Here is a 17,297-nt window from a genome sequence, read left to right on the forward strand (position 1 = left end):
TCCTGCTGACATCTTGAGTCAAACCTCATGAGACACTGAGTCAGAACCATCTAGCTAAGCTACTTTCAAATTCAGACCCATAGATACTGTGGACTAAAAATGTTTGTTGTTTTAAACTGCTATGTTTAGAGGCAATTTGTTTCTCATCAGTAGATAAGTCATGCAAGTTTGTACTCTGATCATCAGGTCTAAATAAAAACCTAAAGTCCAAGGCTATTTTTAACTCTCCACATCACAAACAAGTGTAACTCAGAAGTCAGTATTAGCATCTGCTGATCAGATAGCTAGATCTAATTGACTCTGCTCAGAACCCTGTGAGTTCCATAGCTGTGGACTTCAAACTCCACTCTGTGGCATCATTCTGGACATAGAGTACTGACCCTTGCTTTCTAGACCTCTTTTACCACCTAACCAGAGAATACCAAGACATTCTTTCCAAATAAATACAGTGTCCTATATTTATTTAGAAATGAACTGAGGTAAGTATAAATTTCTCTATTTTATCATTCAATATTTTATTAAAATTTAATGCATGAACTTATAAACTCTGAACCAGACTAATGTCAACATATTCGAAAGTACCAGGCCCATTTAGTGGAATAACACTCCCATGCCATATATTTTTAATGTGTGTGATAGCTTCTAAAATGGCTGCTAATGATCCCTGCTGCTGCTGCTGCTGCTGCTGCTGCTAAGTCACTTCAGTCGTGTCTGACTCTGTGTGACCCCATAGATGGAAGCCCACCAGGCTCCCCCGTCCCTGGGATTCTCCAGGCAAGAACACTGGAGTGGGTTGTCATTTCCTTCTCCAGTGTCCTGGTATTCATGCCCTGGTATAATTCCCTCCCCTGAGTGTGGAAAGGACTTAGTGACTTGCTTCCTACCAATAAAATGTCACAAAAGTGATAGGATGTCTCTTCTGAGATGAAGTTGCAGAAAGACTCTGGCTTCTATCTTGCTTATCCTCTCCTGTTCTCTCACTTGCTCATCTGATGAGGGCCGGCTGCCATACTGTGAACTGCCCTGTGCCAAGGTGTATGTGGCAAGGGGTAGAGGGAGACCTTCAGCTAACAACCAATAGTAACAGAGCTGATGGCTACACAGCAGTCTAACAGCTCACAGAGAGCTAAATCCTACAACCACATGAGTGAGCCTGAAAGCACATTCTCCCCTTGCCATAACTCAAGACAACTTCAGCCCCTTGGCTGCAGTCTGGCCCCCCCAAGGTGTAAGGATAATAAATGGTTGTTATTTAAGCTGTTACATTTGGGAGTAATTTGTTATGCAGCAACAGATAACTAATAAAATATGGGAAAGGAAGAGCTTTAAGATATAAATCATAAAGTACATGACAGTTAAGTGTTTCTAGAGTATACCTAGCACTGTTGGCACAAAGTGCTAAATAATTATTGAACAAGACTTAGCAATGCCTAGATTATTGGATGCAAATTTACCCAGGTATGACATGTGTTTTTTCCCTATGGCAGTTTCCCAGAGTCATCTTTGTTGTCCTCAAGAGACTGAAATGAGACTATAAACATGGTTATAGGGTCTTAAAATGCTTTTCTGAAAAATCAAATAGTGAGGAGTGGCCAAGATGGCAGAGTAGAAAGACCCTGAGATCACCTCCTCCCACAGATACACCAAAATTACAGCTCTTTATAGAGCAACTATTGATGAGAAAGACAAGAAGATTAGCAGAAAAGATCTCCTACAAATAAAGATATAAAGACGGAACCACAAAGAGACAAGTACAAGGGCAGAGAGGAGATATGGCCAAGACCCATGTCACTGGGTGGGCAACCAACAAACGGGGTGATGAGTCCTCACAAGAAGTGAGGAATCGGAGCCCCACATTGGGCTCCCCCGCCCAGAGACCCTGCATGAGGAAGATGAGTGCCTAGAATGCTTGGCTTTGTTTGGCCAGGAGGGCTTACTTTGGGGATAACCAGAGAGATGTGGGAAATAGAGACTCCACTCTGAAGGGGTCCACACAAAATCTCACATACTCTAGGACTCAGAGCAGGAGCAGTAATTTAAAAGAATCCAGGGTCAGAATCATCTTCTAATCTTAGAGAGCCTCTCAGAGAGGCAGGAGGCACCTGGAACTCTGGGGACATGGACACTGGTGGTAGCCACTTTGGGGAGCTTGTTTTTACCAAGAGGACACTGGTGCTGACAAGCACAATTCTGGAATTCCCTCTCTAGTTTATTAGCACTGAATCCAGTTCCATCCACCAGTTTGTTGACACCAGGACTTGTGTGCCTCAGGCCAAGCAACTAGCCAGTCAGGAACATGGCCATGCATATCAGAAGGCTAGCTGAGCCTCTGAGCCCACAGCCATTCCAGAATACGGCTCTGTTCACCAGAGGGCCCGACATCAGGCCCTGTACAACAGGGCACCAGCATTAGCCATGGGAACCCCAAAGCCCAAAAACCCAAAGATCCAGCTCAGCCCCCAGTGGAGTAGCTATGAGCTCCAAGAGCAGCCTCAGCCACCAGGGGCAGGCACCAGCCCCAGAATCCCTGGGCCTTGTCACCTGCCATGTTAGGACCCCAGCCCACCCACCAACAGGCTGGCACCAGCTCTGAAACACCTAGTCAGCTGCCTTGGGATCTGGCTGCAATCACCAGTGGGTGGACACCTTGGACCACACAACAGTCAGTCATGTCAGGAACTGGCTCCACCGCCATGTAAGCTGACATGAGATTCAGGAATCCCAGGCCTGAAACTATCTACCAAGAAACCTGGCTCTACCCACCAGTGGACCAGTACTATCCTTAGGGCCCCCACATCTCTGCAGCCATCAGCCTAGTGACCTGATCCTATCCACAAGTGGCCAACAGCCTCTGCACAAGACAGGGCCTGGAAACCAACAAGACCAAGGCCCACTGCTTACCAGACCACACACAGTACTCAGCCCGGCACAGAGGAAGACCCACATAGTCCATATACGGAGCATCCCTAGAGCATATGGCTCTGGTGGCCAAAGAAGCATACACTGCTGGAATATATATGGATATACACATATGTGGTATATCTGTACAATGGAATATTATTCAGTCTTAAAAAATAATGAAATCTTGCCATTTGCAACAACATGGCTAGCCCTGGAGGGTATGATGTTAAATGAAATATGTCAGACAGAAAAGACAAATGCTGTATGATTTCATTTATATGTGGAGTCTAAAAACACAAGTGAATAAACAGCAAAACAGAGTTATAGAAATAGACAAAAAACAAAACAGGTGGTTGTCAGAGGAGAGGAACTTCCCCAGTGGCTCAGTGGTAGAGAATCCACCTGCCAATGCAGGAGATGTGGGTTCAATCCCTGGGTCGGGAAGATCCCTAGAGTAGGAAATGGCAACCCACCCTAGTATCCTTGCCTGGAAAATGCCTTGGATAGAGGAGCCTGGTGGGCCACACTCCATGGGGTTACAAAGAGTCAGATACTACTGAGCGACTGAGCATGCACGCAACAGAGAAGGGAGTCGGGAAGGGAAGAAATAGGTGATGGAGATTAAGAGGTACAGACTTCCAGTTTTAAAATAAATAAGCCGCAGGTATGAAATGTACAACACGGAGAGTATAGTCAACAATGAAATAACGTTGCATGGTGCCAGATGGTAACTCTAATTATCACAGTGATCATTTTGTAACGTATAGAAATAGTGAATCACTATGTTGCACAACAAGAACTAATCCAGTGTGGGAGGTCAATTATACTTCAAAATCAAACCAACAAACTCATAGAAAAGAGATCAGATTTGTGGTGAGTAGAGGTAGGGAGTCAGGAGAGGGGGAATTGCACGAAAGGTACAAACTCCCAGTTATAAGATAAATCAGTACTAGGAATATAATGCACAATATGACAAATATAATTAAAACTACTGCATGTTATGTTTGAAAGCTGTTAAAGAGAGTAAATCCTAAAAAGAGTTCTCATCACAAGGAAAAATTTTATTTCTATTTCTTTAATTTTATATCTATGTGAGATGATGGATGTTCATTAAACATATTGTGACAATCATTTCATGATGCATGTAAGTCAAATCATTACGCTGTACACTTTAAACTTATACAGTGCTGTTTGTCAATTAATAGCTCAATGAAACTGAAAGAACAGAAAGAAAAGAAAGAAAGAGGGAAGGAGAGAAAGAAAGAGAGACAGGGAAAGAAAGAAAGGAGGAAGAAAGGAAGGGACAGAGGGAGCCAGGGAGGGAGGAAGTCACACACACACAAAATCAAACAGAGACATATCTGGCATGTACATGGCATCTGATCTTCTTACCTTGTTTTATGAATTCACTACCTACCACGTGGCTGATAAGTTATTTACATCTAAATACGGATGTAAAGGTAAACTGGAGAGGCTATTTGTCAGTACAATTTGTCTCGAACTCATGAATTTTAGAAAGGTAAAAGTAGCTGAATTTTGAGTTTTCTATGAATCAGCATTTCTCTAGATGTGTTCCAAGGAGGACTAATTATACAGGCTATTTAAAGGTGGTATATTTTTAAAGAGTTCCATTATCAAATAAGTTTGAGAAAAGTGAGGTGGAATTAAGTTAAAGCAGAATTCTTTTTCACATATATCTAAGCCTTTGCTATGTAAATGAATACTGTGAGTTTCCAAGAAGAGAGTAGGTGACACAATGTTTTTAAAGCTTATTTGGATGGAGCACTGAAATTTCTTCCTGAGCATTTCCTGGACTCACATTTTGGAAAACTCAGAAAATTAAGTTTAACTGATGGCTGACATCAGAATGTTGTTCCCTGCTCTCCCCTGTTAAAGATCCCACCCCTCATATATGGTCCAAGTCCTTCTCTCCAAACCTCTCTCATGGATTGTAAACTGTATTAGGTCCACATTTAAACAGATTTAATATCTCTGACCACTGGCAGTTTTAGCTTCAAGCACAGTTGTTACAGGCACCCTTACTAATAGTTTTCCTGCTCTTAAAATAGGGGTCATAAATTATAATAGTAAACTCACACCAAATGCTAGCAATGTGTCAGACACTCTTTTGATGCAATATAATCACTGGAAAAGACTCTGATGCTGGGAAGGATTGGGGGCGGGAGGAGAAGGGGACGACAGAGAATGAGATGGCTGGATGGCATCACCGACTCTGTGGACGTGAGTTTGAGTGAACTCCGGGAGTTGGTGATGGACAGGGAGGCCTGGCGTGCTGTGATTCATGGGGTCGCAAAGAGTCGGACACGACTGAGCGACTGAACTGAACTGAAATGAATCTGTATCTACAGATGAAAGTGTTGACACCCAGATGGGTTAAAGGAACCACTGTTTAAATTCTGCCTCTAATATACAGGCACCACATAAATATGTCATGAAATTCTGTTGTAATATGGACATGACCTGCATCAGTTCAACAATTTGATACAAATTCATGATAGGAAGAGCACAAATTAATGTCACAGTCTATTACAACTCATCTCAGTTCAATGCTAAATTTTCCCTTCTTGATTATTATATTGTAACAGAAGCATACTGGCATAATAGTCTCATTGCAAATTAATGCACCAAGAATGATATAATCAATGTTAAAATTAAAAAATTAACAATCCATTAGGTTTCTTTTACAATCTTTTGAACTAAATTGGTTAAAAAAATTCACAATGTTATTTTAAAGGTGTACAACATCGAAGTGAGATTTTTTTTTCTGGGAACTTCTATTAAATCTATATGTGATACCAAGCAGTAAGAACACTTACAATTTCCTTTTGCTTTTGTTAATGCCTATAAGTCCATCTGTGTTTTGCACCATGAATATTAATGTATGAAACTACATGTGTTTTTATAAATAAGCATTAATCAGTTTTTAAGAGGAAAAAGTCTTCACTTTAAAAAATGATATCACTGAGACTTTTTTCTAATTAATAAAAAATTTAATCGAATATCACAGTAGAGTTTACAATTGATAACAAAAACAGAGCAGATACTCATTGCATAACCTAGAAGGAATCCAATTGTATCTCAAAGCTAATCCATCCGTCCGTCCGTTCCGTTGCTCACTAGCTTAAACATGTGCCTTACCTCGTAAGTTTAAGAAATAAAACGAAAACAAAAAACAGAGAACTTGAAAGTAGAATTATTCCGAGGAGGAATAAAAAGATTGTATGGAATTCCCTCTGTCATTAAAGCACAGAGGTAGTGAAAAGAGTTTGAGTTTTTGAGTTAGACAGATTTATGTTCTAATTCTACTTCTGGCTATTTTACCTCAGACTGGGCCTTCCCTGGTGGCTCAGACAGTAAAGAATCTGCCTGCAATGCAGGAGACCTTGATTGAACCTCTAGGTCAAGAAGATCCCCTGGAGAAGGGAATGTCTACCTACTCCAGTATTCTTGCCTGGAGAATCCCATGAACAGAGGAGCCTGACAGGCTACAGTCCATGAGGTTGCAAAGAGTCAGACACCACTGAGCAACTAACACTTAACTGCTCTGAGTTTTCTCATCTATGAATTGAGAGTAGCAGTGGAGTGATAAAACAAGGTTTAGAAATCATATATTAAGCACCTAGCACATGGTAAGCACTCAGTAAAGTCCTAGAAATACCATCACTACTCACCAAAAAAAAAATGAAACTTATTTTTTTAAAACCCTCTGTATATCTGTTTCAATATTAAAATAAAAGAGAGACAGAAGGAAACCCCAACTAATGAGTGATCTTATGTCTGAAATTTGCTTCATATGACACAGTGAACCTCAGGAGACTTTTTTTCTCCCAACGTAAGGAAAATCTTTAGCCATTAGTCATCCAATCCTCAGAGCAAGCTTTAGAAGGGAAAAGGGGAGAAATAGAGGAAGAAGAGGAAAGAACATTAGCAGATTTGGGTTAGGGCTGCACAGACAGGATGGAAATAAGGAAAATAAATATGAGGGAGGATTTTTTACTCTTTGGCTTCTCTGTCCATGGGATTTCTCAGGCAAGAATACTGAATTGGGTCGCCATTTCCTTCTCCAGGGGATCTTCCCAATCCAGGGATTGAACCCTGGTCTCCTGCATTGGCAGGCGGTTTCTTTACCACTGAGCCACCAGGGAAACCCTTACAATGTTTTACCACATTCTTTGTCTGTCTCAAGGCTATGGTTTTTCCAGTAGTCATGTATGGATGTGAGAGTTGGACTATAAAGAAAGCTGAGTGCTAAAGAATTGATGCTTTTGAACTGTGGTGTTGTAGAAGACTCTTGAGAGTCCCTTGGACTGCAAAGAGATCCAACCAGTCCATCCTAAAGCAGATCAGTCCTGGGTGTTCATTGGAAAGATTGAGGGCAGGAGGAGAAGGGGACAACAGAGGATGAGATGGTTGGATGGCATCACCGACTCAATGGACATGGGTTTGGGTAGACTCCAGCAGTTGGTGATGGACAGGGAGGCCTGGTGTGCTGCGGTTCATGGGGTCACAAAGGCTAGGACACGACTGAGCGACTGAACCGCACTCGTTGCTTGAGAACAATGTGAGAAACCAGAAACATGTCTCCTTTATTTTTTTTGGCCACAGTGCTCTGAATGGACTTTTTTTTTTTTGGTTTAATTGGATTTTTTAAACTATTTGGTGTTGTTTTTTTTTTTTCTCTGTTGTAGCATATGGGATATAAGCTCCCCAACCAGGGATCAAACCTGCACCCCTGCATTGGAGGCATGGAGCCTTAACCACTGAACCACCAGGTAAGTCCCTAGCAAGAGCTTTTAAACACAGTGTTGTAAGTGCTGGGAGTGGGAGACGAAAGAATGAAGGGGTGAGGAAAGGGAACCAGAGAGAAAGGAAGGAGAAAGAAGTGGGTAATGAGCAAAAAGGAGGAAGATGAGAAGATGGAGGGAAGAGGAAACAAAAGTAGTTACTCTTTCAAACAATTCAGAGTAAAATATGCTCCCATCTATGTTTTTTTTTTTTGGTTGTTTGTTTTTTACTTTTCCTTTACTTAATTACTATCTATCCTTTTACCTGAACTAAGACTAAGAAAGCTTTGTGTAGTTGGGAGCAGAATTATTGGTAATAGTGTCAATGCTATACCAGCTTTTTAGAGACTGGGGCTGTGACGGTTAAGGTCAAGACGCCAGACAGCCATCCATCACCCACAGCCCTGTGACGGCTAACTCTTTCTTCTGACTCATACTGGCCAATCTATTCACAGCCTGCTAAAATCTAAGGCACAACCAAATCTCAACCATTTCTCTGTGTAATCCCTCTGAAAGCCTTTTCTGAGCTTCAACTTTTTCTGCTTTACCCACTGGTTTCTTAAATCTTGAATTCTTTCCTTTCAACCATTTAATAGCTAGCTGTGAAAACTGTCCCTGCTTCATAACTTCCCTTAAGTCCTTTGTCCTGGCTTCCTCACCCATCACATCAACTTTCAGTTCAGTCCATCATAGTGCTAAGGAGGCTAAGGCCAAAGGTTAAATACCAGGAAAAAAGTTTGTAAATTCCTGCCCTCACAAACTTTAAGGCATGAAAAGAACCTTAAACAATGACTTAGTACAACACTTTTATTTTACAGATGAGATCACTGAGGTCCGGAAAGATCAAGTTTTCACAGGAAAAACAACCAACTAAACATGGCCACAGAATGACCTTTAATCTTAGGTAATCATCTTGAAAATTCTTGTTTTCTTTCATTTCCAAAAGTCAGGCAAGAATGTGGATTACATCACATAATCATTACCTTCCTGCAGGAGGCCAGGAAACCTCAAAGCCTTTTGGGGTTCTTTTTAATTGCCAGTACCTTTCTCACTGAAGTATATGTCTTAATCCTCAACTCCAACTTGCATTTCTTAATTCTGTCAACTGAGGAGAAGAGCCACATAAGGATCTAGATAAGACAATGATTGTAGTGAGATGCAAGGATCCTAGAGACAAACAAGTTCAAGTCTCGGCTCTGAATGACCTCCTCACACTCTTGCTAAGCTAAGTTGCTTCAGTCGTGTCCGACTCTGTGTGACCCCCATAGACAGAAGCCCACCAGGCTGCCCCGTCCCTGGGATTCTCCAGGCAAGAACACTGGAGTGGGTTGCCATTTCCTTCTCCAATGTGTGAAAGCGAAAAGTGAAAGTGAAGTCGCTCAGTCGTGTCCGACCCTTAGCGACCCCACAGACTGCAGCCTACCAGGCTCCTCCATCCATGGGATTTTCTAGGCAAGAGTACTGGAGTGGCTTGGCATTGCCTTCTCCTCACACTCTTACCTTGGGCAGATTTCTTCACTTCTCTATGCCGAGGCATTGTAGTGAAAAACAGGGATAAAACCAGGTCCCGCTTTGTAGAGTTTCTTTGAGGGTTGGATGAGCAACACCGACCCAGTCTTCCCATTACCATCTAGCACCTTATTTGGGACATGCGTCACAAGCCTAAACCCTCCCTTCTTCATAGTGACTTCCTTCCTGGGTGGGAGAAACCTGGTCTCCTTTTCCGGTCAGGGCCTTCAACTGGAAACACCTTAGTCCATGAGGCCAGAGACGTTCTAACAATATTGAACCTCACAAGAGAAGAGTTAAAGATCTCAATCCCTTTGATTTTTAAAAGTTCCTTGGTACCTCATGTAAATATGTCTTCCGTCTTCCCACCCTGCAAACACCAACCAGCAACCCCTATCTGCCAAGAGCATTGATAGGGGTTGGCCAGACAATGGTCTGGTCAGATAAAATACTGTTCTACCACCATCATACATCTGCATTTCAAGTATTTACTGCAACTTTATACTATACCTTTCTTATAACATGAATTATAAGTATTTGATCATATTGTATACTCAATGCCATGATATTTTTCTTGATTATGATTTAAGTATTTTCATATTGCTCCATAAACAAGTAAGCTTGTTACTACACATCCATGATTCTAAGAAAAGCCATTAACTAGTTCTTTCTAGAAAAAGAAGGTCTGGTCCAAGTTGACTTGATATCGCCAACAGCAAAAACATACTTTTGGGGGGACTATAAGATGCAAACTATTATATATAGAATAGATAAAAAAATAAGGTCCTATTGTTTAGCACAGGGAACTATATTCAGTATTACAAACCATAATGAAAAAGAATATATAAAAAAGAAATACACTTTTAAATAACAGTTTTCTCACTATAAAATATTCCCACATTTCTTCTCACTGTGCAACCCCACCAAAATGATAATAATATCATTTATTATGTTACTATTCTGCCCTAAGCACTTACGCAAGTGTTACTTCATTTATTCCTCATAATCTTAGTAGATCTGTATGGTTATGCCCATTTTTTAAAAATTCATTTTTTAATTGAAGGTTAATTGCTTTACAGAATTCTGTTGTTTTCTGTCAAACCTTAACACGAGTCAGCCATAGGTATACATAGATTCCCTCCTTTTGAACCTCCCTCCCAAATTCCCATTGGCTATCTATTTTACATATGGTAATGTAAGTTTCCATGTTACTCTCCATACGTCTCACCCTCTCCTCCCCTCTCCCCATAAGTCTATTCTCTATGTTTCTCCATTTATGCCCACGTTTTAAATAAGAAAACTGAGGTACAATGGATAAAGTATTCTCAAAAATGCCACTCAGCTAGCAGATGAAAGGGCTGGAGTTCAACACAGGTCTATGATTCTGCAACTCATGCCTAAATCATCTTAATTTACAGAACTCTGCACCAATGAAATGGAAGGCAAATGGCTCAAAAGGCAACTGTGGCAGAAAGTTTTAAAGCGGAGACTGTGAAAGTCAAAGCTAGATGGTAGTTGAAGTGGTAAAAATATATTTTATTCAGAAAGATACAACAGAGGAAAAGAGATCTCAGTATGGAACTGGGCTCAGTTTAAAAAACAGCATGCACAAGTGGGGATTTATAGTCAAGGGTGGAGGTCAGTGGATGGAAAATTACAAGGGGATTACTTATATTATTTATAGGGGAAAGGGGGGATTTCTTTTTAATATTTATTTTTATTCATTTATTTGGCTGTGTCAGGTTGTGGCATGTGGGATATAGTTCCCTGACCAGGGATCGAACCCAGGCCCCCTACCTTGGGAGCACAGAGCCTTAGCAATGGACCAAAAAAGAAGTCCCAAGGGAGGATTTCTATGTAAAGTGACTTAACAGAATTCTTGCTGATGGTAGACCAGGGTGATCAGATATTACTTGAGAAATGCTGGGAGATGTGGAATTTTCTCAGATATCAAGGGTGGAGGGTTCTCTTTAAACCAATGTAGAAAGATTCTTGCTATAGCCGGGTGATGCTGGCCCAAAACAGACAGAAACCAAAAGATCAAGGTCTCAAGGACTTACGAGCCTAACCAGGGTTTGGTCAGTGACTGCTTAGTGGCAGAGAGGACTTAGAAGGTCAAGAAAGTCACACGGAACGGGCCACACTGGCCAGCGTCTATTGGCTACAGGAAAAACTGGGCTGTTTGCTGTCTGCATTGTTAAGACACCTTGCTTTGTGCTCCCACAAACAATTCAGTCCAGTATCGGTGAGACCACAGAAGGGCAGAGTCCATGAAAACTTTCCACAAGATACTCTATGTTCTGCTGCTGCTACTAAGTCGCTTCAGTCGTGTCTGATTCTGTGAGACCCCATAGATGGCAGCCCACCAGGCTCCCCCGTCCCTGGGATTCTCCAGGCAAGAACACTGGAGTGGGTTGCCATTTCCTTCTCCAGTGCGTGAAAGTGAAAAATGAAGAAGTTGCTCAGTGTCCAACTCTCAGTGACCCCATGGACCGCAGCCTACCAGGCTCCTCCGTCCATGGGATTTTCCAGGCAAAAGAGTACTGGAGTGGGGTGCCATTGCCTTCTCCAACGCCATGTTCTAGTCTATATTAAATCTAGTGAAAAGTTGAAAGACATGTATGGAACACAAAAAATTGTCAAGGTGACTTCAATTCAAAGCCAACATATTTTATAAGAAAATTTTAAGAGAAAAAGATAGAAAAATGGTTAAAGAAGATTTGAGATAGATAGGTGGACTCTTGTCATGAGGAAGAAGGAAATCCTACTGTTTGCAACAGCACAGACGGAACTTGAGAACATTATGCTAAGCAAGAAAAGTTAGAGAAAAACGAAAACTGCGATATCACTTATATGTGAAATGTAGAAAAGCCAAACTTACAGAAAAAGAGAATAGAATGGCTGTTGCCAGGGGCTGGGGGGTGGAGGGAAAAGGAGAGATGTTGTTCAAGGGTATAAACTTGCAACTAGTAGATAAAAAAGTCACAGAGATCTAATGCAGAGCATAGTGAATATAGACATTGGATTATAATCAAACTCACTAAGAAACTAAATTTTAATTATTCCTACAACAAACAAGGAATGATAATTATGTGACATGATAGAGAAGCTAACTATCTCTCTAATCATGTTAGAATATACCAAATATCATGTCAACATGCAGTATACCTTAAATTTGCACAATGTTTTCTGTCAAATATATTTCAATAAAAATATACTTTCAAATTGAAAAAAGGTAATATACATGTAAGTGTGTATATATGTATATGTAGATACAGATATGTAAATATATATGTATTTATTCAAATGTATACACAAACAATTTACCCTCAAGCAACATGGGTTTGAATGACATGGTTCACTTACATGCAGATGTTTTTCAATAATATGCACTACAGAACTACATGATTGCTGGTTGGTTGAATATGCAGCTGCTGACCACAGATACAGATGACTGACATTAAAGTTGTATGTGAATTTTCAGTTGTGTGGAGGGCTGGCATTCCTAACCAACACATTGTTCAAAGGTCAACAGTATACATGTTGTAAATATCTAAATGAGGAATGAGATGTGCGTCTGTGCACACACATCCTCCAAGGTTAAAAATCATCTGTAAAAATCAGAGAATCTATCCCTGATAGTTTGAAATGACAAATGCTTACCAATAGCATTAGAAATATTTGAACTCTGTATTGCTTATCTGGGCAGTTACGACGGAGATCTGGTTTTCTTGTAAGCCACAGTTCTCAAGAGAAAGGGCTTCCCAGCAGTCAAATGTTCTTTTCAATCTATAGACTCTGGAGTAGTGGTGGTGTCTTAAGGAAGATGCTGGTTGAGAAACCTCATCCAGAAATCTGTATGGCATTTCATCATAAGCTGTTGAGTTTCCTTTGGGGCACTCTGAACACTGAATTCTCTGCACTTGGAACATGTGAGCCATTATAACAGGCAGCTGGAGTCAGAAAGAGGTGAAGGTGAAAGTTGCTCAGTCGTGTCTGACTCTTTGCAACCCCATGGACTATACAGTCCATGGAATTATCCATGCCAGAATGCTGGGTAGCCGTTCCCTTCTCCAGGGGATCTTTGCAACCTAGGGATCGAACACAGGTCTAATGCATTGTAGGTGGGTTCTTTACCAACTGAGCCACAAGGAAGCCCCAAGTCTCCCCGAGAATTCCAGCCTTTCCTTGCTCTTGTTTACAACACCAGACTTCCTTCGGGCTTCAGCCCAGCTTCATCCCTGGCTCCTGTCTCTTGCCTTTGCTTTCTCTGATAAGGCTTAATGTTCAAGACTGTGTCCGCCCTTTGTTCCCATGAGCATAGACTCTTGCTTTGAGCCAGCTCCATCTCTGTGTGAAACTCCACCCTGGCTTGCCTTTGTTCCCAGTTCCTCCCTATACTATCCCAAGTACCCAATCCCCCACTAACTCCTCAGCCCATTTATTCCTTCCCTAGGCCTTGAACTCATGCTGGCCTTCATCTGATGTGGGCTCCAACTATTGTCCAGCTATCTGTCCTGCCTCAGCTTCCCCCTTGCTGTGACAGCCAAAGTCACTAAGTTCCAAGAGGAGGCCCCAGCAGAGCTAAGGAACCATTCATCTTTCAAAATATTTCTCTCAAAAATATGTAAGCAACTCCCAACAGCCTTGCCAGAGCCAAGGATAATTCACATCTCAATAGCAACTCTCTAATCCTGTTCTCCATCTCACAGTATAGACACATTCAGGGCACAATGAAAGGAAGTACTTTCCTTGGAAGCCAAGAGGCTGACCTTGCATCCCCAATCTCAACCACTAATCCTCGGAGCCATAATGTCTTCAAAATTTTAACTGTACAAATTTGCAATGAATGGAGAAGTTGTGACACTTAAGTTACACTAATGTGTCAAATGTGTCATATTCCCCTTACTAGAACTATAGGAGATTGAGCTAGAATTATTTGATTGCAATTTAATAAACAAAGCGGGTTTCCAAAAACTTAGTTCCATTGGAATGAAAGCATAAGTTTTAAAAAAAAAAAAAGGAATGTGATATGTCTAGTAACAGCAAACAATAGCAGGAAAATGTCGAGATTTCTTTTTCCTTCATCACAAAATTAATAAAACATTTGTTAAAAAAATAAACTATTCCACTGCAATACATAGTATTTTATTTATTTTCTTCATTTTTATCCTATATCTTTTGCATAACATGAATCATAAGTATTTGATATATTATAGACCCACATATGGTTATTTATTAATACAACCTGTTTTTATAATGCTACATAGTCTTTTTTGTGTGTGTGGTCCAATTATGTATTTTATTTTATTTTTTATTGGAGGCTTATTTTACAATATTATATTGGTTGGTTTTGCCATACATTGACACGAATCTGCCCCGGGTGTACATACGTTCCCCTTCCTAAACCCCCCTCCCACCTCTCTCCTCCCCTTATCCTCCCTCTGGGTCATCCCCGTGCACCAGCCCCGAGCATCCTGTATCATGCGTTGAACCTGGACTGGTGATTCGTTTCACATATGATAATATACATGTTTCAATGCCATTCTCCCAAATCATCCCACCCTCACCTTCTCCCACAGAGTCCCAAAGACTGTTCTATACACCTGTGTCTCTTTTGCTGTCTCGTATACAGGGTTATCATTGCCATCTTTCTAAATTCCATATATATGCGTTAGTATACTGTATTGGTGTTTTTCTTTCTGGCTTACTTCACTCTGTATAATAGGCTCTAGTTTCATCCACCTCATTAGAACTGATTCAAATACATTCTTTTTAATGGCTGAGTACCATTCTAGAGGAGATCAATCCTGGGTGTTCATTGGAGGGACTGATGCTAAAGCTGAAACTGCAATACTTTGGCCACCTCATGCGACGAGTTGACTCACTGGAAAAGACTCTGATGCTGAGAAAGGTTGGGGGCGGGAAGAGAAGGGGACGACAGAGAATGAGATGGCTGGATGGCATCACCGACTCGATGGACATGAGTTTGAGTGAACTCCGGGAGTTGGTGATGGACAGGGAGGCCTGGCGTGCTGTGATTCATGGGGTCGCAGAGTCGGACACGACTGAGCGACTGAACTGAACTGAACTGAACTGAATATTCCATTGTGTATATGTACCAAAGCTTTCCTATCCATTCATCTGCAGATGGACATCTAGGTTAGGTTGCTTCCATGTCCTGGCTATTATAAACAGTGCTGCAATGAACATTGGAGTACACGTGTCTCTTTCAATTCTGGTTTCCTCGGTGTGTATGCCCAGGAGTGCGATTGCTGGGTCATATGGCAGTTCTATTTCCAGTTTTTTAAGGAATCTCCACACTGTTCTCCATAGCGGCTGTACTAGTTTGCATTCCCACCAACAGTGTAAGAGGGTTCCCTTCTCTCCACACCCTCTCCAGCATTTATTGCATGTAGACTTTTGGATAGCAGCCATTCTGACTGGTGTGAAATAGTATCTTATTGTGGTTTTGATTTGCATTTCTCTGATATTGAGGGATGATGAGCATTTTTTCATGTGTTTGTTAGCCATCTTTATGTCTTCTTTGGAGAAATGTCTGTTTAGTTCTTTGGCCCATTTTTTGATTGGGTCGTTTATTTTTCTGGAATTGAGCTGAAGGAGCTGCTTGTATATTTTGGAGATGAATTCTTTGTCAGTTGTTTCATTTGCTATTATTTTCTCCCATTTTAAAGGCTGTCTTTTCTCCTTGCTTATAGTTTCCTTTGCTGTGCAGAAGCTTTTGATTTTAATTAGGTCCCATTTGTTTATTTTTGCTTTTATTTCCAATATTTTGGGAGGTGGGTCATGGAGGATCCTGCTGTGATTTATGTCGGAGAGGGTTTTGCCTATGTTCTCCTCTAGGAGTTTTATAGTTTCTGGTCTTACATTTAGATCTTTAATCCATTTTGAGTTTATTTTTGTATATGGTGTTAGGAAGTGTTCTAGTTTCATTCTTTTACAGGTGGCTGACCAGTTTTCCCAGCACCACTTGTTAAAGAGACTGTCTTTTCTCCATTTTATATTCTTGGCTCCTTTGTCTAAGATAAGGTGTCCATAGGTGTGTGGATTTATCTCTAGGCTTTCTATTTTGTTCCACTGATCTATATTTCTGTCTTTGTGCCAGTACCATACTGTCTTGATGACTGTGGCTTTGTAGTATAGCCTGAAGTCCGGCAGGTTAATTCCCCCAGTTCCATTCTTCTTCCTCAAGATTGCTTTGGCTATTCGAGGTTTTTTGTATTTCCATACAAATTGTGAGATCATTTGTTCTAGCTCTGTGAAAAATATCGTTGGTAGCTTGATAGGCATTGCATTGAATGTATAAATTACTTTGGGTAGTATACTCATTTTCATAATATTTATTCTTCCAATCCACAAACACGGTATATTTCTTCATCTGTTAGTGTCCTCTCTGATTTCTTTCACCAGTGTTTTACAGTTCTCTATGTACAGGTCTTTTGTTTCTTTAGGTAGATATATTCCTAAGTATTTTATTCTTTTCGTTGCAACAGTGAATGGAATAGTTTCCTTAATTTCTCTATTTTCTCATTATTAGTGTATAGGAATGCAAGTGATTTCTGTGTGTTGATTTTATATCCTGCAACTTTACTGTATTCATTGGATTAACTCTAGTAGTTTTCTGGTAGAGTCTTTAGGGTTTTCTGTGTAGAGGATCATGTCATCAGCGAACAGTGAAAGTTTTACTTCTTCTTTTCCGATTTGGATTCCTTTTATGTCTTTTTCTGCTCTGATTGCTGTGGCTAAAACTTCCAGAACTATGTTGAATAGTAGTGGTGAGAGTGGGCACCCTTGTCTTGTTCCTGACTTTAGGGGAAATGCTTTCAGTTTTTCATCACTGAGGATAATGTTTGCTGTGGGTTTGTCATATATAGCTTTTATTATGTTGAGGTATGTTCCTTCTATTCTAGAAGGAGGGGAATTCTGACACATGCTACCACATAGATGAACCTTAAGAACATTATGCTAATTAAAATATGCCAATCACAAAAGGACAAATACTATATGATTTCATTCATATGAATTACTAGAGCAGTCACGTTTAGACAGAAGGTAGAATGG

At 40.7% G+C, this 17,297-nt stretch overlaps 1 long non-coding RNA gene across 1 annotated transcript; it reads left to right on the plus strand.

Annotated features, from left to right (window-relative positions):
- The first annotated feature begins 285 nt into the window (after positions 1-285).
- On the plus strand, positions 286-15,967 carry LOC148775095 (uncharacterized). Its single transcript, XR_016039586.1, has 4 exons — positions 286-479; positions 7,611-7,694; positions 8,525-8,610; positions 10,634-15,967. It is a non-coding gene; the product is annotated as an uncharacterized LOC148775095 (long non-coding RNA).
- Positions 15,968-17,297: the final 1,330 nt, after the last annotated feature.

This window comes from Moschus berezovskii, chromosome 17 (genome assembly GCF_049115385.1).
Source record: "Moschus berezovskii isolate FMDL1 chromosome 17, NW_MosBer_1.0, whole genome shotgun sequence".
NCBI lineage: Eukaryota > Metazoa > Chordata > Mammalia > Artiodactyla > Moschidae > Moschus > Moschus berezovskii.